We start from the raw sequence: 23,527 nt of genomic DNA on the forward strand, positions 1-23,527 counted from the left end.
AACCCATTTCTCCCACCCCCTTTCCCATCCATTTGAAATGCAGGTTGTTTCAAAGCAGCATGAAATCCCTGGGAATTTCTTGTGCCCTTTCAACAAATCAGCTCTATGAAGGAAGATGACTCAGTCTCCTTTGCCCCCAAAAGCCAGAGCCAACTCTGGCTACCAGCAGTCTTCGCTTCACAATAGAACATTTTACCCCAGGTCTCCTCCCCCACCCCACCCCGACTCCAATCAGTCTCCTTGCTGCTTCAAATGGCATCAAAGAGGGCATGTGTACTTTAATTATTACTGCTCTTCTGGAAATACCTTTTTGATGGCCTGTATGTGCAAATGTACCCATTTACAAATGGACACCTCTCCTTATCAAATAGAAGAGGCCAATGCAAATGAAGGAACTCTTCTTCCTTTACACTGAGTTAACTTTTTTTGCAAAGGGGGCAGATCAGCTCTGGCCAATTATGAACTGGTTCTGCTGACTCTCAGCAATTTAAGTGTGTTAATTAAACTGGGAACTGCTTGCCTTCTGTGGTTCAGTAGAAAGGATTTATAAGTGGAATATATATTTTAAATAAAATGTGTCTGCTGATTCTTTGTGTTGGTCTGTAAACCGGTCCTGAGTTGGCCTGAAGCAAGAGTGCTGATGGAAAATTGAGACCCAGACACATTTCATTGCCTGATGGATGGGGAGAAGCCACCCAGCCATGTTGCCTCATTTTTCTCGGAAGGAGGAGGGGTTGCACCTCTGCTCAGAGAAAATAAATCACAGGGTCAGAGGTCAGAGGTCATGAGTCCATAAAGCTTTATGATCTGTAGCCGACAGTTATTTCTCTTGGATAGAGAAGCAGGAGAGCGAAAACTAAGCTTATTCTCTTTTTTCATGTCCTATCTCTCTGAATTTAATTTCCTTGTTGTTATGTTCAATCCCAAAACATTGCTTTCTCAGTGTTTCTATTATTTATTCTTCCCTATCTCATTCCTTTTTACTACTGTTTGCTCCAGCATCCTATTTACCTTTTCTCAGTAGTGTTATTACTGTTTTATTTGTTTCAGCCAGCTCTTCAACCTTCCCCAGGAACTTACAGTGACAACTTGCTTATTGACAAATTCCTGCCTCCTTGAAGAAATGCTGAATTAAATTATAGAGATAAACTCTTTGTGCTCTTGTAATTTTTTCTATTAAGTTTATTTCCTTAATTCAATATTTTTTTAATTTCTACATTTTAATTTGGCTTGGTATAGACAGAAGGAGAACAATACTTACACTATCTTTCTTATATTTATTTCTAATTCTTGCTTTCTAGTTTATTTAAAAATATAAAAGGTTTAGATAAAAATTAGGCTTAAAATCCATTATAGATTTCTCAGCAAATTTAACAATAAAATGAACCTGAGTACATGCAACTATGTGATTTATTTGGAAGGATATATTTCTGAATATTAATGGAGATGTCCATTTTGGTTATTTAAACAACAAAAGGAGTAAGAACAAAATAAAAAGCACAGCAGGAGAACTTAACAAATCTCACAAAAAAACAAAAATTTTTAAAAATGAGTCTGGAAGAGAAGAAATGGAGATCAGAGGCAGAAAGAATGTTACAGAATGAATCTGGAATGAGTCACGTGCTCCTCCACAGCCATCACAACCCTCATAAACTGCCAGTCCAGTGCTATAACATCTCAGCTAGATTGAAAGCTCCTTTGAGGCAGGTCTGGGTCTTGTGCGGAATTCTGTGTCTAGTCTCTAGCACAACTCCTGACACACAATGAGTACTCATTAAGTGTGTGCCCAGTGAGTCAATGATTAAATGAAATTATCAAAGACTTATGATAATGGGGCTCCTACTGCAGGGCTGTTCTGTCACTCATATGTTCTCTATCAAGCTGTAGCTCATGTCATATTTCTTGTGGTCCTCCAAGTGTGCTGTGTTTTCTCACTTCAAGTTTCACATACTGTTCTTTCTGACTGAAGCAGACCCCAGTCTCCACCCACCTTTACCTACTTGTTCTGTTTAGTGTTCAGGTTAGATGAACTTCCTCAGAGAGCTGGGTGAGGTGTTGCAACCAAGAGCATGCATCAAACTCTACTGGAGTCGCATGTTTGACTTATCTGTACCTCTCTCTAGACTAAAAGTTTCTTAAGTGTAAAAAGAGTCTTACATATGTCTGTATTTCCAGGGTCTGGCCCAGAGTGTGAGGGTGAGTAGAAGCTCAGTAACATGCTTGTTGAATTAATAATGAACAAATGAGCACCAAGAACAAGAAAATGAAATGGAAAGGAGAAGTAAATAATGATGAGAAGGGATGTACTATTGCAAAGAGCTCGTCTGTGCTTACCTTGAGAATACAAGGTAAGATAAAGCACAATCTTATCAGAAAACTACATTGATTTTGATGCTAGTGTCATCCTACGTGGACCATGTGATTGGATATGTGTGCTGTTCTGGGAGAATACAGGTTAGTAATGAGGTTGAAGAGAATAGAATGTTCAGTTGGACTACAAATGACTAGAAGGCACATGACAAATAGGGTGTGTGGGCATTACCTGGCCATGAATGGAAGACAGTTTGTTGGGTTGTCCCACTCTACATGCTGGAACTTTCTCCCCACTACCTTCTAACACATTCCTTTTCCTCTTATTAGGTTTATATTTTTATTCACTCCATGAAAATACCTTATTAATTTCTACTTCACTGTCTTTTCTCACAATACCCTTTTTTGTTTGTTTTTTCTTTTCCCTTTTCTTGTTCACCTATAAAATATGATTCTTCAGAAATCAGCTCAGTTGGGTATGGGGTCTGGGTTTTTCCAAACTTGTGTTGGCCTGCTAGTGGATGGAGCAAGGGCCCAGCTTGTCCCTGGATAGGGTCTGGGAGGCTGGAATTGCAGGCTGCAGGATCATGGTTTTCTTGCATCTGGTATCTGCCCCCTGGTGGGTGAAGCTGGTTCAGAGGCTAGGGCTAGCTTTCTGGAGAGCAGGGCTGGAGCCTGCCTACCGATGGGTGGAGCTGGGTCTTGGTCTTCTGGTGGGCAGGGCTGTGTCTAGAGGTGGCTGTGGGCTCAGAAAGTCTTTAGGCAGCCTGGCTGCTGATGGGTGAGGCTGTCACTGTCCAGTTAGTTGTTTGACCTGAGGTGTCCAGCACTGGCACCTACAGGCTGTTGGGTGGGGCCAGGTCTTGGCACTAATGAGCTAGAGTGGATCCCAAGATGGCAACTGCCACCAGCAGTGTTCATGCAGTAGAATGTTCCCAAATATAGCTGCCACCAGTGTCCCCAGAGTGAGCTGCAGCCACACCCTGCCTCTCCTGAGACTCTCTAAGACTACTAGGTAGGCTTGCCCCGGCTCCTATCAAATTAGTCCTTTTGCCTTGCATCCTGGTGCACATGAGATTTTGTGTGTGCCCATTATGAGTGAAGTCTCTATTTCCTCCAGTCTTGTGGGTTTCCCAAAATAAAGGCACGCTGGACTTCAAAGCCAAATGCTCTGGGAGGTCATCTTCCCAGGGCAGGACCCCTGCCTGAGAGCCTGATGTGGGGCTCAGAACTCTTACTCCTGTGGGAGAGCCTCTTCAATATTATTCTCCAGTTTGTGGTTCACCCACTCAGGGGAATGGGACATAATTATATCGTGAGTCTGCCCCTCCTACCTGTCTCGTTGTTGTTCCTTCTTTATGTCTTTAGTTGTAGAAGATCTTTCCTGATAGGTTCTAGTCTTTTTCATCAATGGTTGTTCTGCAGACAGCTGTGATTTTGATGTGCTCGTGAGAGGAGGTGAGCTCAGGGTTTTTCTACTCCACCATCTTGGCCAATCTGTGGGCATAGAGGGAACATAATTCAACATAATAAAGGCCACATATGACAAACCCACAGCTAATACCATTCTCAATGGTGAAAAGCTGAAAACATATCCTCTGAGATCAGGAAGAAGACAAGGATGCCCACTCTCACCACTTTTACCAACATAGTTTTGGAAGTCCTAGCCATAGCAATCAGAGAAGAAAAAGAAGTAAAAGAAATCCAAATTGGAAAGGGAGAAGTAAAACTGTCAGTGTTTGCAGATGACAGGATACCATACATAGAAAATCCTAAAGATGCCACCAGAAAACTACTAGAGCTCATAGAGGAATTCGGCAAAGTTGCAGGATACAAAATTAATATACAGAAATCTGTTGCATTTCTATACACTACAAATGAAATATCAGAAAGAGAAATCAAGGAAACAATCCCATTTACCATTGCATCAAAAAGAATAAAATACCTACGAATAAACCTACCTAAGGAGGCAAAAGACCTGTACTCTGAAGACTGTAATATACTGATGAAAGAAACTGAAGATGATACAAACAGATGGAAAGATATACTGTGTTCTTGGATTGGAAGAATCAGTATTGCTAAAATGACCATACTACCCAAGGCAATCTACAGAATCAATGCAATCCCTATCAAACTACCGATGGCATTTTTCACAGAACCAGAACAAAAAATTTTTAATTTGTATGGAAACACAAAAGACCCCAAGTAGCCAAAACAATCTTGAGAAAGAACAGAGCTGGAGGAATCATGCTTCCTGGCTTCAGGCTATAATACAAAGCCACAGTAATCAAAAGAGTATGGTACAGGCACAAAAATAGACATATAGATCAATGGAACAGGATAGAGAGTCCAGAAATAAACCCATGCACTTAAGGTCAGTTAATCTATGACAAAAGAGGCAATACACTATGGAGAAAAGATAGTCTCTTCAATAAATGGTGCTGGGAAAACTGGACAGCTACATGTAAAAGAATGAAATTAGAACACTCTCTAACACAATACACAAAAATAAACTCAAAATAGATTAAAGACCTAAATGTAAGACCGGACACTATAAACTCATAGAGGAAAACATAGGCAAAACACTCTGACATAAACTGCAGCATTATGTTTTTGGATCCATCTCCTTGAGTAAAGGAAATAAAAGCAAAAATATGCAAATAGGACCTAATTAAATTTAAAAGCTTTTGCACAGCAAAGGAAACCATAAACAAGACGAAAAGATAGCCCTCAGAATGGGAGAAAATATTTGCAAATGCTGTGACTGATAAGGGGTTAATATCTAACATATATAAACAGCTCATACAACTCAATATCAAAAAAACAAAAGACCCCGTTAAAAATGGGCAGAGGAACTGAATAGACATTTTTCTAAAGAGGACATGCAGATGACCAAGAGGCACATGAAATGATACTCAACATCCCTAATCATCAGGGAAACGCAAATCAAAACCACAATGAGATATCAACTCACACCTGTCAGAATGGATATCATCAAAAAGAAGACAAGGACGAGGGGAAGATGGCGGAAGAGTAAGACGCGGAGATCACCTTCCTCTCCACAGATACACCAGAAATACATCTACACGTGGAACAACTCCTACAGAACACCTACTGAACGCTGGCAGAAGACCTCAGACCTCCCAAAAGGCAAGTAAGTCCCCAGGTACCTGGGTAGGGCAAAATAAAAAAAGAATAAACAGAGACAAAAGGATAGGAACGGGACCTGCACCAGTGGGAGGGAGCTGTGAAGGAGGAAAGGTTTCCACACACTAGGAAGCCCCTTTGCGGGCGGAGGGGGAAGCTTCGGGTGGAGGAAGGGGAAGCTTCGGAGCCGCGGAGAAGAGCACAGCAACAGGGGTGCGGAAGGCAAAGCAGAGAGATTTCCGCACAGAGGATCGGGGCCGACCGGCACTCAACAGCCCGAGAGGCTTGTCTGCTCACCCGCCAGGACAGGCAGGGCTGGGAGCTGAGGCTCGGGCTTCGGTAGGAGCACAGGGAGAGGACTGGGGTTGGCGGCGTGAACACAGCCTGCAGGGGGTTAGTGCACCACGGCTAGCCGGGAGGGAGTCCGGGGAAAAGTCTGGACCTGCCGAAGAGGCAAGAGACTTTTTCTTCCCTCTTTGTTTCCTGGTGCGCGAGGAGAGGGGATTAAGAGCGCTGCTTAAAGGAGTTCCAGAGACGGGAGCGAGCCGTGGCTAAAAGCGCGGACCCCAGAGACAGACATGAGACACTAAGGCTGCTGCTGCTGCCACAGGTCACTATCCACATCTCCCTTCTGGGGAGCCTGTGCAGCCCGCCACTGCCAGCATCCCGGGATCCAGGGACAACTTCCCAGAGAGAACGCACGGCGTGCCTCAGGCTGGTGCAACGTCATGCCGGCCTCTGCCGCTGCAGGACTGCCCCACACTCCGTACCCCTCCCACCGCCCCTGGCCTCAGTGAGCCAGAGCCCCCGAAGCAGCTGCTCCTTTAACCCCATCCTGTCTGAGCAAAGAACAGACGCCCTCCAGCGACCTACACGTAGAGGCGGGTCCAAATCCAAAGCTGAGCCCCGAGAGCTGTGCAAACAAAGAAGAGAAAGGGAAATCTCTCCCAGCAGCCTCAGAAGCAGTGGATTAAAGCTCCACAATCAACTTGATGTACGCTGCATCTGTGGAATACATGAATAGACAACAAATCATCCCAAATTAAGGAGGTGGACTTTGAGAGGAAGATTTATGATTTTTTCCCCTTTTCGTCTTTTTGTGAGTGTGTATGTGTATGCTTCTGTGTGAGATTTTGTCTGTATAGCTTTACTTTCACCATTTGTCCTAGGGTTCTATCCATCCGGTTTTTTTTTCCTTAAAAAAAAGTTTTTTTTTCTTAATAATTATTTTTTATTTTAATAACTTTATTTTATCTTACTGTATTTTATCTTCTTTCTTTCTTTCCTTCTTTCTTTCTTTCTTTCTTTTTTTTTCTTTCTTTCTTTCTTTCCCTCCTTCCTTCCTTACTCCCTCCTTTCTTTTTCTTCCTTCCTTTCCTTTCCCCCCCCTCCCTCCCTCCCTCTTTCCTTCCTTCCTTTCTTTCTTTCTTTCTTTCTTTCTTTTCTCTCTCTCTCTCTCTCTCTCTCCCCCCCCCCCTCTCCCTCTCTCTCCCTCTCTCCCTCTCTCCCTCTCTCTCTCTCTCTCTTTCTCTCTTTCTTTCCTCTCCCTTTCATTCTGAGCCGTGTGGATGAAAGTCTCTTGGTGCTGCAGCCAGGAGTCAGTGCTGGGCCTCTGAGGTGGGAGAGCCAACTTCAGGACACTGGTCCACAAGAGACCTCCCGGCTCCACATAATATCAAACGGCGAAAATCTCCGAGAGATCTCCATCTCAACACCAGCACCCAGCTGCACTCAACGACCAGCAAGCTACAGTGCTGGACACCCTATGACAAACAACTAGCAAGACAGGAACACAACCCCACCCATTAGCAGAAAGGCTGCTTAAAATCATAATAAGTCCACAGACACCCCAAAACACACCACCAGATGTGGACCTGCCCACCAGAAAGACAAGATTCAGTCTCATCCACCAGAACACAGGCACTACTTCTCTCTACCAGGAAGCCTACACAACCCACTGAACCAACTTTAGCCACTGGGGACAGACACCAAAAACAACAGGAACTACGAACCTGCAGCCTGCAAAAAGGAGACCCCAAACACAGTAAGATAAGCAAAATGAGAAGACAGAAAAACACACAGCAGATGAAGGAGCAAGATAAAAACCCACCAGACCTAACAAATGAAGAGGAAATAGGCAGTCTACCTGAAAAAGAATTCAGAATAATGATAGTAAAGATGACCCAAAATCTCGGAAATAGAATAGACAAAATGCAAGAAACATTTAACAAGGACCTAGAAGAACTAAAGATGAAACAAGCAATGATGAACAACACAATAAATGAAATTAAAAATACGCTAGATGGGATCAATAGCAGAATAACTGAGGCAGAACGGATAAGTGATCTGGAAGATAAAATAGTGGAAATAACTACTGCAGAGCAGAATAAAGAAAAAAGAATGAAAAGAACTGAGGACAGTCTCAGAGACCTCTGGGACAACATTAAATGCACCAACATTCGAATTATAGGGGTTCCAGAAGAAGAAGAGAAAAAGAAAGGGACTGAGAAAATATTTGAAGAGATTATAGTTGAAAACTTCCCTAATATGGGAAAGGAAATAGTTAATCAAGTCCAGGAAGCACAGAGAGTCCCATACAGGATAAATCCAAGGAGAAATACGCCAAGATATTATCAAATTGTCAAAAATTAAATACAAAGAAAACATATTAAAAGCAGCAAGGGAAAAACAACAAATAACACACAAGGGAATCCCCATAAGGTTAACAGCTGATCTTTCAGCAGAAACTCTGCAAGGCAGAAGGGACTGGCAGGACATATTTAAAGTGATGAAGGAGAAAAACCTACAACCAAGATTACTCTACCCAGCAAGCATCTCATTCAGATTTGATGGAGAAATTAAAACCTTTACAGACAAGCAAAATGTGAGAGTTCAGCACCACCAAACCAACTCTACAACAACTGCTAAAGGAACTTCTCTAGGCAAGAAACACAAGAGAAGGAAAAGACCTACAATAACGAACCCAAAATAATTAAGAAAATGGGAATAGGAACATACATATCGATAATTACCTTAAATGTAAATGGACTAGATGCTCCCACCAAAAGACACAGATTGGCTGAATGGATACAAAAACTAGACCCATATATATGCTGTCTACAAGGTACCCAGTTCAGACCTAGAGACACATACAGACTGAAAGTAAGGGGATGGAAAAATATATTTCATGCAAATGGAAACCAAAAGAAAGCTGGAGTAGCAATTCTCATACCAGACAAAATAGACTTTAAAATAAAGACTATTAGAAGAGACAAAGAAGGACACTACATAATGATAAAGAGATCGATCCAAGAAGAAGACATAACAATTGTAAATGTTTATGCACCCAACATAGAAGCACCTCAATATATAAGGCAAATACTAACAGCCATAAAAGGGGAAATTGAGAGTAACACATTCACAATAGGGGACTTTAACACCCCACTTTCACCCATGGACAGATCATCCAAAATGAAAATAAATAAGGAAACACAAGCTTTAAATGATACATTAAACAAGATGGACTTAATTGATATTTATAGGACATTCCATCCAAAAACAACAGAATACACATTTTTCACAAGTGCTCATGGAACATTCTCCAGGATAGATCGTATCTTGGGTCACAAATCAAACCTTGGTAAATTTAAGAAAATTGAAATTGTATCAAATATCTTTTCTGACAACAACGCTATGAGACTAGATATCAATTACTGGAAAGGATCTGTAAAACATACCAACACATGGAGACTAAACAATACACTACTTAATAATGAAGTGATCACTGAAGAAATCAAAGAGGAAATCAAAAAATACCTAGAAACAAATGACAATGGAGACACGACGACCCAAAACCAATGGGATGCAGCAAAAGCAGTTCTAAGAGGGAAGTTTATAGCAATACAGTCCTACCTTAAGAAACAGGAAACGTCTCGAATAAACAACCTAACCTTGCACCTAAAGCAATTAGACTAAGAAGAACAAAAAAACCCCAAAGTTAGCAGAAGGAAAGAAATATAAAAATCAGATCAGAAATAAATGAAAAAGAAATGAAGGAAATGATAGCAAAGTTCAATAAAACTAAAACCTGGTTCTTTCAGAAGATAAACAAAATTGATAAACCATTAGCCAGACTCATCAAGAAAAAAAAGGAGAAGACACAAATCAATAGAATTAGAAATGAAAAAGGTGAAGTAACAAGTGACACTGCAGAAATACAAAAGATCATGAGAGATTACTACAAGCAACTCTATGCCAATAAAATGGACAACCTGGAAGAAATGGACAAATTCTTAGAAATGCACAACCTGCCAAGACTGAACCAGGAAGAAATAGAAAATATGAACAGACCAATCACAAGCACTGAAATTGAAACTGTGATTAAAAATCTTCCAACAAACAAAAGCCCAGGAGCAGATGGCTTCACAGGCGAATTCTATCAAACATTTAGAGAAGAGCTAACACCTATCCTTCTCAAACTCTTCCAAAATATAGCAGAGGGAGGAACACTCCCAAACTCATTCTACGAGGCCACCATCACCCTGATACCAGACTTGACAAGGATGTCACAAAGAAAGAAAACTACAGGCCAAGATCACTGATGAACATAGATGCAAAAATCCTCAACAAAATACTAGCAAACAGAATCCAACAGCACATTAAAAGGATCATCCACCATGATCAAGTGGGGTTTATTCCAGGAATGCAAGGATTCTTCAATATACGCAAATCAATCAATGTGATGCACCATATTAACAAATTGAAGGAGAAAAACCATATGGTCATCTTAATAGATGCAGAGAAAGCTTTTGACAAAATTCAACACCCATTTATGATAAAAACCCTCCAGAAAGTAGGCATAGAGGGAATTTTCCTCAACGTAATAAAGACCATATATTACAAACCCACAGCCAACATCGTCCTCAATGGTGAAAAACTGAAAGCGTTTCCACTGACATCAGGAACAAGACAAGGTTGCCCACTCTCACCACTCTTATTCAACACAGTTTTGGAAGTTTTAGCCACAGCAATCAGAGAAGAAAAGGAAATAAAAGAAATCCAAATCGGAAAAGAAGAAGTAAAGCTGTCACTGTTTACAGATGACATGATACTATACATAGAGAATCCTAAAGAAGCTACCAGAAAACTATTAGAGCTAATCAATGAATTTGGTAAAGTAGCAGAATAAAAAATTAATGCACAGAAATCTCTGGCATTCCTACACACTAATGATGAAAAATCAAGAAAATCAAGAAAAGAGTCCCTTTTACCATTGCAACAAAAAGAATAAAATATCTAGCAATAAATCTCCCTAAGGAAACAAAAGACCTGTATGCAGAAAATTATAAGACACTGATGAAAGAAATTAAAGATGATACAAACAGATGGAGAGATATACCATGCTCTTGTATTGGAAGAATCAACATTGTGAAAATTACTACCCAAAGCAATCTACAGATTCAATGCAATCCCTATCAAACTACCACTGGCATTTTTCAGAGAACTAGAACAAAAAATTTCACAATTTGTATGGAAACATTAAAAACCCCGAATAGGCAAAGCAATCTTGAGATCGAAAAACGGAGCTGGAGGAATCAGGCTCCCTGACTTCAGACTATACTACAAAGCTTCAGTAATCAAGACAGTATGGTACTGGCACAGAAACAGAAATATAGATCAATGGAATAGGATAGAAAGTCCAGAGATAAACTCACGCACATATGGTCACCTTATCTTTGATATGGAGGCAGGAATGTACAGTGGAGAAAGGACAGCCTCTTCAATAAGTGGTGCTGGGAAAACTGGACAGTTACATGTAAAAGTATGAGATTAGCTAACTCCCTAACACCATACACAAAAATAAGCTCAAAATGGATTACAGACCTAAATTTAAGGCCAGAAACTATCAAACTCTTAGAGGAAAACATAGGCAGAACACTCTGTGACATAAATCACAGCAAGATCCTTTTTGACCCACCTCCTAGAGAAATGGAAATAAAAACAAAAATAAACGAATGGGACCTAATGAAACTTAAAAACTTTTGCTCAGCAAAGGAAACCATAAACAAGACCAAAAGACAACCCTCAGAATGGGAGAAAATATTTGCAAATGAAGCAACTGATAAAGGATTAATCTCCAAAATTTACAAGCAGCTCATGCAGCTCAATAACAAAGAAACAAACAATCCAATCCAAAAATGGCAGAAGCCCTAAATAGACGTTTCTCCAAAGAAGATATACAGACTGCCAACAAACACATGAAAGAATGCTCAACATCATTACTCATTAGAGAAATGCAAATCAAAACCAAAATGAGATATCAACTCACACCAGTCAGAATGGCCATCATCAAAAAATCTCGAAACAATAAATGCTGGAGAGGGTGTGGAGAAAAGGGAACACTCTTGCACTGCTGGTGGGAATGTGAATTGGTACAGCCACTATGGAGAACAGTATGGAGGTTCCTTAAAAAACTACAAATAGAACTACCATATGACCCAGCAACCCCACTACTGGGCATATACCCTGAGAAAACCATAATTCAAAAAGAGTCATGTACCAAAATGTTCATTGCAGCTCTATTTACAATAGCCCGGAGATGGAAACAACCTAAGTGTCCATCATCGGATGAATGGATAAAGAAGATGTGGCACATATATACAATGGAATATAACTCAGCCATAAAAAGAAACGAAATTGAGCTATTTGTAATGAGGTGGATGGACCTGGAGTCTGTCATATAGAGTGAAGTAAGTCAGAAAGAGAGAGACAGGTACCATATGCTAACACATATATATGGAATTTAAGAAAAAAAATGTCATGAAGAACCTAGGGTTAAGACAGGAATAAAGACACAGACCTAGTAGAGAATGGACTTGAGCATATGGAGAGGGGGAAGGGTAAGCTGTGACGAGGCGAGAGAGTGGCATGGACATACATACACTACCAAGCGTAAGATAGATAGCTAGTGGGAGGCAGCCATATAGCACAGGGAGATCAGCTCGGTGCTTTGTGACTACCTGGAGAGGTGGGATAGGGAGGGTGGGAGGGAGGGAGATGCTGGAGGGAGGATATATGGGAACATATGTATATGTATAACTGATTCACTTTGTTATAAAGCAGAAACTAGCACACCAATGTAAAGCAATTATACTCCAATAAAGATGTAAAAAAAAAAGAACACAAATAACATGCTGGCAAGGATGTGGAGAAAAGGGAACCTTTATACACTGTTGGTGGGAATATAAATTGGTGCAGCCACTGGGGAAGCAGTAAGAAGGTTTCTCAAAACACTACAAATATAACTACCATATGACACAGCAATTCCGCTCCTGGGTATATATCTGAAAAAAATAACACCACCAACTTGAAAAGATACACACGCCCCAATGTTAATAGCAGCATTATTTACAATTGCCAAGATAGGAAAGCAACCTAAGTGTCCATCAACAGATCAATAAAGAAGAGATGGTGTATATATATGTATACACACACACACACACACACAAACACACACACACACACACACACACACACAATGAGATACTAGACAGCCAGAGAAAGTAATGAAATTTTCCCATCTGTAGCAACATGAATGGACTTGGAGTGCATTATGCTAAGTGAAATAAATCAGAGAAAGACAAGTACTGTATGATATCATTTACATGTGGAATCTAAAAAGAACAAAAACAAATTAGTGGGACTTCCCTGGTGGTGCAGGTGGTTTAGAATCCGCCTGCCAATGCAGGGGACACAGGTTCGATCTCTGGTCTGGGAAGATCCCACATGCCACAGAGCAACTAAGCCTGTGCACCACGACTACTGAGCCTGCACTCTAGAGCCCACGAGCCACATCTACTGAAACCCGCATGCCTAAAGCCCGTGCTCTGCAACAAAAGAAGCCACTGCAATGAGAAGCCCACGCACCCCAATGAAGACCCAATGCAGCCCAAAATAAATATAAATAAATAAATTTATAAAAACAAAGATGTGCCAAGACTGCCGCAATATAATGTTAAAAAAAAGAAAAGAAAGAAACAAAGTAGTAAATATAACAAAAATGAAGCAGACCCACTGATACAGAGAACAAACTAGTGGTTACCAGTAGGGAGATGGGGAGGGGTGATATCGGGGTGAGGGAGTGGGAGGTATAAACTATTGGTTGTAAGACAGGCTACAAGGACATATTGTACAACATGAGGAATATAACTAATATTTTATAATAACTGTAAATGAAGTGTAACCTTAAAATTTGTATAAAAAATTTAAAACTTTTAAAAACTATATCAATTCAAGTTTCCCTGCCTCCACGCTAATGTAAGACTTCCAAATCTAAGCCTGTCATCTTCAGAACACGTGCAATATTGCCATCTACATTACACAACCAATACAGGATATAATCATGAATAACATTATATTTTCTACTGCTTTATCTACTCACTTTGTCTCCCAACCAGACTATAAACTCCTTCAGTGTAGGGATTACAATTTAGACTTTTTGTAATCCTTCAAAATATTTGGTCTGATAACATTTTATTTACTCAATGAGTACTTGCTGATTGAGGAAAACAGGTTTGTAGATAACTTTTAAAAATATATATTTATGAAGTAACATGGTTCTCAAACAGCTTTCTGGTTGTCCTCCCCCAATTTTTGCCTTTGATATAAAATTTGGGACATCCTGGTTCTATAATTCTGTATGTATATAGGTATACATGTATAAATATAATTATAGATAAGTAGAAGTAACTATTCCACTGTTTCATTTTAAACTTTATATTCAAGAAGTTGAATTATACTTATACGTGCAAGCTTCTTTTCTCTTATTCATTCCTTAGAGGGTATGATAAATAGTTGTTTACTGCCCTTTGAATAATAGACTGTCACAAATGTTACTTCTGGTTTTCTCCTTTCTCGGCTAAACAACCTTAGCTCCTTTAGACATTTAAATGCCATGAACAGATGCTCAATATTACTTGGTGGCTGGGCATGATTTATAGTGCTTATTTCTGGAAGGAGATCAAAATAGAAGCATTATGTATTTTTAAAGCTTTTCTTTCACATATGGCATGCTTTACAGGGAGTGAGGATTTGGATGAATGGATAGATTAATGCAGCTAATATTCTCACTTCAGTCTCATCTAAAAAGAGGAGAAACACAGGAAACATCATAATGGAAGCTAAAATGCACAAAATGCTATTTTACTATTAACTCAGACCTTTCTTATGCCAGATGGTGTTGGAGGAAAGCTTTTGTTTTCTTGATGATGGGCATCTCCTTTGAATTTTGCTAACCAGACATGTTTCCTCTCTTCTCGGCATTCACAGACACTGTGGTCTTCTTTTACGTACCTCTTGCATGCAGTAGTTGGTTTGCGTTTCCAGGCATTGAATATCCTTCTGATTGGTTTCTGGGAGAGGAATTTATGCTTCTTGATGTATTGATTTTACTCTTCAAGGATTCGGATAACCATGCATACTACCATAACACCCTGTAATAGCACTCACCATATTAAAATGTCATTTACCTATTTTCCTGTCTCTCTGAAACCCATACTACACACTCCCAGTTATCAGGAACTCTTTCTGATTTATCTTTCTATTCTAGTCTGGCATATGGCAGATTCTCTCTAAACATTTCTTGAGTACATGAACAAATGAAGACCAGAAATTCAAGTCTACTTTGATATTTAAAGGAAGTCTTTATACTTCCTGGAATCACATGGGACAAAGGGAACATTTATTATAAATAGATGCCTATGCTGTGTCTGTAGCACAGCACATGTTACCTCATTTAATCTTTTCAAGAAATTCATGAGCTATTCCCTTATTTGCTGCCATTTGTTAGTTATTTACCTATTTGATATATATACTATGTCCTGTCTTTTAAAACACTTTATCATTTAATATTTTTAATGACCCTTTGAAGCAGGTATTACTGTTCTCATTTTTAAAATAAGGAAGTTGAGCCTCAAAGAAGACATGAAGTGTTTGAATCCAAATCTACCTAACTCTAAACCCCAAATATTTCCTACTTGACCATCATGACTTGGAGACAAAATGTTTGGGACAAATAGGTTATTTATGTGACTTTTCTGCTTTCTTTATTTTTACTCTAATGCTGGTATCTACCACTTCTCCTTGTGTATCTTGCATTAACTCTCTTCTAGACAGAAGACCTTATTATTCACTATAAAATATAGAGAAACCTTATTGGTCATCTTAAAGGCTGCTAGTCCAATGTTAAGTCAATAAATATATTCCTGTGATGAACAATCCTTGGTTCAGTCAGTTGTGACCAGATTCTTAAAGTCACATTCCAAAAAGCTTAGCTACCTTTGCAATAAGGACCTGCGCTGGCAGCTTTTCCCAGAAGAGGGCTGTAGGTCTGCCAGTTGCTCAGAGTTTCATGAGTGGTCCAGTCACAAATAGAAGATGCTCCCAAAGGTAAGTATGAGACCTTCATCAGTAGAGTAATTTTAAGCACAGCTTTACTAAAGCAGCACCAAATTCTAATTGGATCTACTAGACTTAATTTAAGGAGCCACAGTGGACTAATTCTAATATACTGTTACATCCAATATATCAGCACAATATTATATGTAAGCAAGGGTGTGTGTGTATAATGTGTAAAATGGGAGAAGGGATGGGGATGTGAGAGCAGGGTGGTGGACTGAAAACATTATTTTAACCTTGTTTATTGTACCATAACAGGTCTTGGTATTGCCCCTCAAGAAGGACATAAGAGTAGAGAAGGAAAGGTAACTAAATAAGCAAAGGAGAAAGAGGTTGCCATGCTGGCAAAACTAGATCCTAAGATGAAAGGAAACATAGAGGTCAGCTAATACAACTCCCTAAACCAAGGGGAATGCCATTTCCATTGTCATCTGTGAGTATCAACTATCCTCAAAAGGATAGTTCAGAAGATTATCATTCCTCATTTTGCAAAGATGAAGACACAGAGGAGAGAAGTCAAAAGTATTAATGCAGGAAGGGTATGGGTAGGCTATATCAGATGCAGTCACCCAACAGCAGAATATCAGACTTAAAAGCACCTCTTGAACCTGGGACATGGGCATGTATTTGGGGCATTTAGCATGGCACAGATGGAATGTGAAATAGACTTCTTGTCCTGAGACCTAGATTCTAGGCCACTCTCCATCATTATTAACTAGCTATGTATCACTGAACTGTACACATGATTTCTTATCTGTGAAATGAAAGGGTAGGATTAAAAGATTCCTATATTATTTTCCAGCAATAAATTACTCAATCCTAAAGAAAATATTTACTTCTGACAATGGATGAACTGTAGAACAAATTACTCTAAGGTTGTATTGGTTAAAAATAAAAATACCTTTGGGGGATGTCGATCACTACTTCTGCAAAGAACTAAATTCAAAATCTTCATTACACCATTGGAACCTTAACTTTGATACAATCAACAGGCTCACTCATACATAATTTAGCCCCCTAAGGCCTATCTCTTGCTCATCTCTCTGTCAAAAGTGCTTATTTGTGTGCCTGTGCAGTGACCAACCTAGACTTGGTACATGTGCTGGGTGGAACTGGCTGAGTTGAAAACCATGGCATAGGTGCCAGTGGAGTCTGCAGTGGAAGACTTGATGCCTCAGATGTTGCCAGTGGAGCCCTGCAACTTGGCAGAAAAGTTAGCTCCCTCTCTATCCCCAAGGATGCCTCAGGAATCCCTGAGGCCAGTCTAGATTGAAGTAGCTCAATGTCCAGATGTGGTAGCTCACATCGACCCAAAGAATTTGAAAAGGAAGCAAAGTGTGAATGTTTCTCTTTCAGAATAAAAACCTGTCCCTAAAGGATATTCCTCCAAACTTCAGAGGCAAGAGCAACAAGTAGCACCGTTTTCAACTGTTCAACAGAGCGTGAACAGACACTGAAGTCACTGGAAATCTCAGCAGTTGGGTAGTAACAGGATCATGCCTTTCAACTATGTAAAATATGTAATTATTTCTCCTTTCCCGGGATAAATATCCTTCATTCTTCCAAAATCTGAAGATGAAGAAAGCTGTAAAAACTTTTGTCTGGGTGAAATGTTATATGCAGAAGGGGCTGTTGGATCAGCTACAAATTAAAGTCCTGGGATGGATTATACCCAGATTGGTTTTCCTCCCTTGCTTCTTATTGTTAGCAGAATAAATGAGTCAACAGTAACTAGTGTCTTGGAATTTATGAGTAACTGGCTTAGAGAAAGAGAATTATTACAGAATTGGGATGATGACTTTATGCTTTATTGGCTTGTCTTGGAAAACCTTTATTACCTGAGGATCATTCACTAATTTGGCAGCTTGCAAGAAGGTGCTCTGAAGTGAGGCTCTTAGTGGACAGCAAAGATGAATTTGAATTTATTAATCTGCTTGGTTAGCAGGTATTTTCACCAATGTGATTGAGATGATAAGCCATCTTGATGTAGCTGATCTCAGGGACAGAAGATACTTGTGATGATGGCAGCCTAAGTCTGAGGCCTTGCAATGCCAATTCAAGTGCAAATTGCATCATATCTTCAACACTATGTGAAGGGTCCTCAGCTTAGCCTGTGTAACTCAAGCTGATATTCAGAAGACAGATCGTATTGATTTGAATACCTGAGTGTCTTTGGAAAATCCCACCCAGTTTCTGATGGACAGTTTAAAGAGTTTTCTGAAATCAAATGTTTTTAAACCACATTAAGTGCCATTTATTGATGAAGCATCCTGCATAGAAACTGTATGATGAAATTTTACAGAGGTCCTTGGTGCTGTTATATTGTTTATTTACATATACACATATAAAAATTGAATTGAAAATGTGAAAAAAAATAGCTTTCAGGGATGTGGAGCTCAAGCTTTCTATTACATTCTCCTCCACTAAAAATTATGTCGTTATTGTGGCTTCCCCATAGACCTGTTCCACATCTTCTTCTCTGGGCCCTATATTTTTCTTTATAAGATCAGCTTGCTTGTTCTGGGTCCCTCCCACAGACTCGTTGCTGGGTTACAGAGGTGCTAACATTCACAAGGATGATATCAAAGCTATTATGTAGCTGTACCTTGTACAGGTTGTGCACTGCACCGGAGCACCCAACTGAAGGAGCAAGTGGGGGCTGCAGTGTGCCTTTGTGTGGGTGCATCCACCTTAAGGCAGGCATGCCTTTTTTCCAATTCACTCTAGGGTGTAGTATGGGCGTGAGGTGTTCTGGGAAGCAGGATTTACCCATTTGCTGCATGATCTGAAAAGGTCTGACCTATACCAACATTGTGAATATCCATTCCTCAATGCCAAACATCACAAAACTAATTACAAGGGGCTCTTTTTGGGGGGCTAAAAAATAAATAATACAAAGCAGTTCCACTTAAGGGGTAAAACATTCTAGGCAGCTCAGATTAAACTTCTGTATCAGCCTATTTTGTTGAATAACAGTACATTATCATGGGAGGACACATTTTTTAAACAAAATTTATTGGTCAAAATTTCCTCAGGGCTAACTTGCACTGAATCCCTGCTGAATGATCTCAAAGGAATAAAGCAAATTACATACACTGCATTAGGCCTTAGAATGCATGGTGCAGTAAAAAGCAGATTCAGACACTCTCTGTAGGTGCCATGCTTGACAGAGAATGGAAAATCTCATTGAAACACTTGTTGATATTCTTTGTCTCTCATGAAGAATTCGATACACTTCTCTGCAGATCTACTTGTGGTTTGGAATGAAAATGTGTTGTGTAAGGCTGCCCTAGAATTTCATGGAAAATGTAAATTGTCCAAGCTCCCTTCCAAATACAATCAGACTTAAAGTGGTTCCCATAGCTCTCCCTTCAACCATAAGATGTTCCCATTAGTGCCAATTAATGCTGAGACCCTGGCAGCCTGTGTGCATGATTCATTAATGAGAAGCCTCATTTACAGCTGAGAAAGCAACGCAATGTAGCAGCTGTAATAATTTCTCACCTCCTCTGCAAACTGCTGACCTCTCACCATGGATAAGCTGCCCTCCCTTTGGCCTATGGCAATGTGTGCTCAGGGGACAGTGGACAACGGCAACAATGATGGTGAAATTCTACCTAACATTCCAGCTTCCATGCTTACTTGAGACCAAATGTGAGACTGAGACTCTAACCTTCCTTTCTCAAACGAAATTTCTAATTCAATTAAAGATGGGACAGAGAAGCCGAAACCTCTATTACTCTACAATACATTGCTTTCCTACAAGATACCCACTTCATCAACAGCCTCTAAATCTGTAGGCTATATTGCTAGTCTCATTACTAACATGACTCCAGTAATCAAACTGGCTCAACCAATTTATAACCAGGCTGTGTAAAAGATGCTGGTTTATACAATCTACATATATATATATATATATATATTTAATTATGCCCAGATATTTCATTGCTATGACTCCAGATACCATAGTTATTTATTAAATGGTAACAACCAAGTTACCATTTTTTTCCTATCCAGATGCTATCTTATTCTGCAACCTAAACAGGGGTACAAACAAGAAGTGATTGGACACTGAGTGCCACCCACAGTCTCCCAGATCTGCCATAGTCAGAAGACTAGGGAGAAGGTACCCCTAAGTCCAACAAGCCCGGTCGCAGTCATGCTATTCAAAATGAGAAAGGGACTCTCTGCTTCTGAGAGAAAAACATTCAAGGCCCAGAAATCCCTTTTATCCATGAACTTGGCAGGCATCTTTCTCCCCATTCCTATCCTTCTTGCTCCTAGAAGTGAGCGTGAGACACTCATCAGTAGAGTTGTTGTAAGCCCTGCTTTACTTGAAGCAGCATCAAATTCTAATCAAAAATCTTTTGGCTTTAGTATTAATTTTCATTTATCTCAAGAGGGAGCTGGGCTGAAATACAATTTTGTACTTTCTACAAACAATAGTGCAAGTAACATTGAAGGGGAAGCATTTATGTTACTTAGGATAATCAATTGCTTTTCAAGCACCATTAAGCCTTTTAGAAATGGTACATTTGATCAATAGCCCAGCTGTGCTATTAACAAGTATGTGACCTCAGACAAGTCCCTAACCCTCTATAGGCCTCAGTCTGTTCATCTGTAAAATGAGAGCACTAGATGGGATTTTCCCTATGGATCCTTGTAGCTCTAAGAGGCTATGATTCTATACATCAGTTGCAAATAACTCTTACCTCGGTGATAAAAATCAGTGGTCTGAAACACTCTTGGAATCAAAGCTGTTTCCAGCTTTTTTTCTCCTGGATGAAGATGGAAATAGCAATCATTACCTGGGGCCTTGGGGGCTACTTGCTTGTACTCAGGCTTTCTGAAAAGTTGAGATGCATTAATTGGCTATCTTCTGGGTCTAAATCTATTTCTAAATTGATTGGGGATTTTATATTTTTCCCTATGAGATCCAGTGACAGCTAGGTACTCAAAAAAATTAGAGTTAAACAAGGAGACATAGTTCTGCCCCCTGGAGGGCTCCACCTACAACAAACCTCAACCCTGCTCAAGCCTCTGGTAATTTTCTGGAGAATGCAGGGACCAAAAATTACCCAGGAAAGTTATACATTTCTGATATGTTTAAATAAATTGAGGCAGAATTTTATGTATCTCATAGAGTCAAGATGATGGCAAGTAAACTGTATTAAACTAAGATTTATTATTAACCATCCATACCCAACGTGGCGAAAGTTATCCACGAGGCTATATATCTTTTTATGTTTGTGACCTGTCATTTTTAAAAGCTATATATGTTAATACCTGAAGGATTCAGAGGCTATAAAGCTATGTAGTCAGATTAAGCACAGGTTAATAATACCAGTTCTTTTCAGAGCAAAGCAAAAGCCTGTGGACTTATGGACAGAAGTTTCACAAGGCTAACTGTCCTTACAAACCTCTACTACAAAGAATGATAGGACTTTGGCTTCGTTTCCTCGATGGCTATATCAGTGGGGTAAGTTCTATAATTTCATTTCTTGAGCAAACTATTCAGATAATCCTTCACACAGAATTATAGCTTCTATTAAAAATGTGTATTCTTTCCCAAAGCCTTTTTCCTCTCTTGTTTTAATATGAAACAATATCAGAGCATTGGGAAAGAATTATTATCCTTGTCAACATCCTTAGGGGGCCTGACTAATATAAGAACCACTTCTTCCTGACTAATGATATTACAGGCTGCAGGAGCCTTCCCCAAACAACCCTGTAATTCAAGTCCTTTGTATCTAGTGTGTTTTTGACAGACTGGTTAATAATGTCTGCTAAAGAAAAGTATTCCTCTCAATTTCAATCACAAAGCAACCTCTAAGGAAATTCTCAAGTCTGTTAAGTAGGCTAGACTTAAAACATCATACTCACCTGTGACACTCTTGCCTCAATAGAGATGTTGCTTATGAAAGCAGAGCCTATACAAGGAAATGTGGAGCACGAATGACAACTAAAGGCCGTGTACTGTAGTACAGAGGAAGACAAACAGATGAACAGTAAAAATCTTAAATTCTTCTTCTACATGATAATACAAGTAATAATAAAAAGCTATAATAAAAGTTATATATTGAATACTTACCTAATGCTATAAAATCTTCTAAGTGTTTTACATATAACTAATTTAATCCTCATATGAACCTTAGAAGGTTGTTAGTAGGACTATAATATGTAGATAGTTTTGTCTGGTATTTATTTTACTTAATATTTTGTTTGCATTTTTCTACATCATTTTTTAAAATTTGATTTTTAAAAGCTATTGACATTCCATTATTTGGGTAATATATAACTTCATTCATTTCAATATTGCAAACTTGGCTTGGAAATTTCCCCTGTGGCAAGAAAGAGCAGAGAAGATTCAAAAGATATAGCAGAGGACAGATAAGCGAAAAGTATATTGTATTGTGTAGTTTCTCAATAGTTTCAATTGTGTAAGTGTCTTTCTTTGATGGGTCTTTTGTTATGTTTGTGAATGTGCCAAAATGGCTGGTGATAGATTTGGCACCTATTATGAGCCCTACTGTGTGTCCTCCCCCCTTCACCCCCATTCATATGTTGGAGTCCTAGCCCTCAGAACTTCAGATGTGACTCTATTTGAAGATACAGACTTAAAAGAGGTAATTAAGGTTAAATGAGGTCATTGGGATGGGCCCTAACCCATGTGTCTGTATTTGGAAATAGGACCTTCAAAGATGTGATTAAGTTAAAGTACCTGAGGGTGGGTCATAATCTAATCTGACTGACATCCTTATAAGAAGACGATATTTGAACATGGAGACAGATCCCAGAGGTACACGCACCTGCACAGAGGGACGACCATGTGAAGAGGCAGCAAGTGAGTGGCCATCTTCAAACCAGAAAGAGTGACCTCGGAAGAAACCAACCCTGCTGGCATTTTGATCTTAGATATCTAGCCTCTACTACTGTGAGAAAATAAGTTTCAGTTGTTTAAACCACCCCATCTGTGGTATTATACTATGGCAGCCCAAGCAGACTAATACAGTGCCACAGAGCACAAGTACAGGTGTTAGCTATCTTTAATTTAGCTATTTCCCCTTTAATTGTCTCAGACAAATTTGCATTGAGGAAAAACAGGTCTTAATAAGCTCTTAGAGCATATGTCTGGAAAGCAGTCAAAGCCATAGACCCAAGCTCTATTTCCATAAGTAATTTAGCCCTAGTTATTTAGTAACAAGACTGAAAGCCTATGGGGAGTATCTAGCAGAAGAAGGGTGACTTTCACAGAGCTGCCTGAGCAGCATTCAGTGTTCTTCAATCCTAGGAACTACTGGACATTGTGGTACCCATGGCCATGGACACCCTTAGACCCATTCACAGTGAGACTCTCAGATCAGTAACAACACAGAGAATAAACTTTCAATAGCCCTGCCTTTCTTTGGCAGAGCTGGGTCTTGAAACAAGCTCTCCTGATATCACTGTTTACTTTTTCACTGCACTGGCTTAAATATTCTGGCATTTGAGTATGTATTAAGTACTAATTATGTGACTGGTAAGTACAGTGCTTGAGGTAGTATGAGAAGGATCTGAAATAATATTGGCACTTAGTTGAACTTATCCTTTTTCTGAAGGAATCCAAAGTCCCAAT

The 23,527-nt window shown here is 39.6% G+C and overlaps 1 pseudogene; it reads left to right on the top strand.

Annotated features, from left to right (window-relative positions):
- The first annotated feature begins 17,009 nt into the window (after positions 1-17,009).
- On the top strand, positions 17,010-17,897 carry LOC137230616 (gem-associated protein 2 pseudogene; annotated as a pseudogene).
- The last annotated feature ends 5,630 nt before the right edge of the window (positions 17,898-23,527 follow it).

The sequence above is a fragment of the Pseudorca crassidens genome, chromosome 1 (genome assembly GCF_039906515.1).
Source record: "Pseudorca crassidens isolate mPseCra1 chromosome 1, mPseCra1.hap1, whole genome shotgun sequence".
In the NCBI taxonomy this organism is placed as follows: Eukaryota; Metazoa; Chordata; class Mammalia; order Artiodactyla; family Delphinidae; genus Pseudorca; species Pseudorca crassidens.